Below are 2,066 nucleotides of genomic sequence, written 5' to 3' on the forward strand. Positions count from 1 at the left end.
TTTTTTCCTATTTTCTTTCCTATTGTTTTATTAGATCTTTTTTATTATTATTCATTTTTTATTGGATGACTTGTTTTTTTTCCTATTTTCTTTCCTATTGTTTTATTAGATCTTTTTTATTATTATTCATTTTTTATTGGATGACTTGTTTTTTTTCCTATTTTCTTTCCTATTGTTTTATTAGATCTTTTTTATTATTATTCATTTTTTATTGGATGACTTGTTTTTTTTCCTATTTTCTTTCCTATTGTTTTATTAGATCTTTTTTATTATTATTGGATTTTTTTATTATTAGATGACTTTTTTGTTTCGTATTCATATTTCAATTCATGATTGAAATAAAATAAACAAAGCTTAAACCTTTAAAAAAAATGTTGTATATCAGTGGTTCCCAAACTTTTCCGCTTTTGACCCACAAAATACCAGCAGCAGAGACCTGTGCCCCCAGCTGTTGTCGGTTGATAAACATTGTTTTCACGTCAAATAAACAAGAGCATAGTAACAATTTTTATTACTCTCTTTTTGTTCATTTTAGTACTTTTTTGTAACAACAAAGGCAAAAAATTGTTRTTAGTTGTCATTTTTTAGTGTAATTAATTCAGAAAATCTTTCAGGACCCCACCTTGATGTTTCGGGACCGCACTGTGGGTCCCGACCCCAACTTTGGGAACCACTGTTGTAAATAGTAGAGCAAAAGAGTGGCGAACAAACTCCCTGAATGGTGTGCGACGCACACAAGAGACCTGTTGTTATTCAGAGAGACAGGTTTGTAAATTATATTTGAATGTTTTTTTTAATGAACTACTTCTACTAACCCCAAATAGCTAGAGGAAATAAAAAAATGTACACCACAGCACGTTGCTGAAACAGAAACTCTAGACTCAGGAATATAACTCTGCCATGGAGGGAGTCTGGGGGTCAGGGGTGACAGCTCCTTGGTTAGTACCCAGGGTACTAAAAAAAGCCATAAACCTTTTTCACAAACTTCTCAATAACCATGTTGTAGAATTRTATGAATTTTGCAGATTCTTTGGTATTTTGACCAAGGCTTGTGACTGCATTAATGGCTGGTTTTATGTACTGTATCTTTGCTGATAATCCTATTAAAGGAGCATTAACAGAAGCAGTTTTAACAACTACACTTTTTACTTATTTATGAATACTTCTTTTATTCCTTATAACTGTTTCAATGAAATCAAGTTTCATGACCAATTAAGGTCCCAACTCAAACTTTGGGAACCGCTGGTCAAACTCATTCAAACTCATGTTAAAGTTTTTATCTTGAGGCTTAAAAAAGTGTGTGTCTGTGTTAATCAATTCATTCTAAGATCTCTCCCCTAAGGAAAACAAATTATCTCAGTTCAATTAAAAAGTAAATGAGTTGTGTAAGTTTCCTTTGCAGTGTGTGTGTGTGTGTGTGTGTGTGTGTGTGTGTGTGTGTGTGTACAAGTGCATTATTGATGCAACTGTGCGGCGGGGAGCGATGATGCAGATCTGAGACAACACGGTGGCCCCCCTCTGCAGCACCCAGTGACAGAGGGTTGCTGACAGAGATCCAGGGAGAAGGTCATGGACCTGCTCAGCTCCAGACCTCCACGTGTCCTCCAACCTGTTTGCTCCTTTCTGTGCTCGCCCTTCCTCCTCCTCCTCCTCCTCCTCCTCCTCCTCCTCCAGCAGCCATCTATGAGATTGCGTCATGAGTACTCAGATTCAAATTAACAGATTGCAGAGAGTCATGAAGGATAAGAGAGGAGGGGAGAGTGGGGGGATCCGAGTTTCCATGACGACAGCACAGGACTCCTGCCTGATGAACGACGGAGTGTGAGTGTGTGTGAGTGTGTGTGTGTGTGTGTGTGTGTGTGTGTGTGTGTGTGTGTGTGTGTGTGTGTGGTGTGTGTGTGTATGTGCACCCACATGTGGTTCTGTGTGTGTTGATTTGAGGCTTTCACAGCAGGGAGACACCATTAGATATTTTCCTCTTTTTAATACAGTATAAGTGTGTGTGTGACATTATAACAAGCACACACACACATACACACACACACACACACACACACACACACACA

The sequence above is a fragment of the Austrofundulus limnaeus genome, unplaced genomic scaffold, assembly GCF_001266775.1.
Source record: "Austrofundulus limnaeus strain Quisiro unplaced genomic scaffold, Austrofundulus_limnaeus-1.0 Scaffold8, whole genome shotgun sequence".
Classification (NCBI taxonomy): Eukaryota; Metazoa; Chordata; class Actinopteri; order Cyprinodontiformes; family Rivulidae; genus Austrofundulus; species Austrofundulus limnaeus.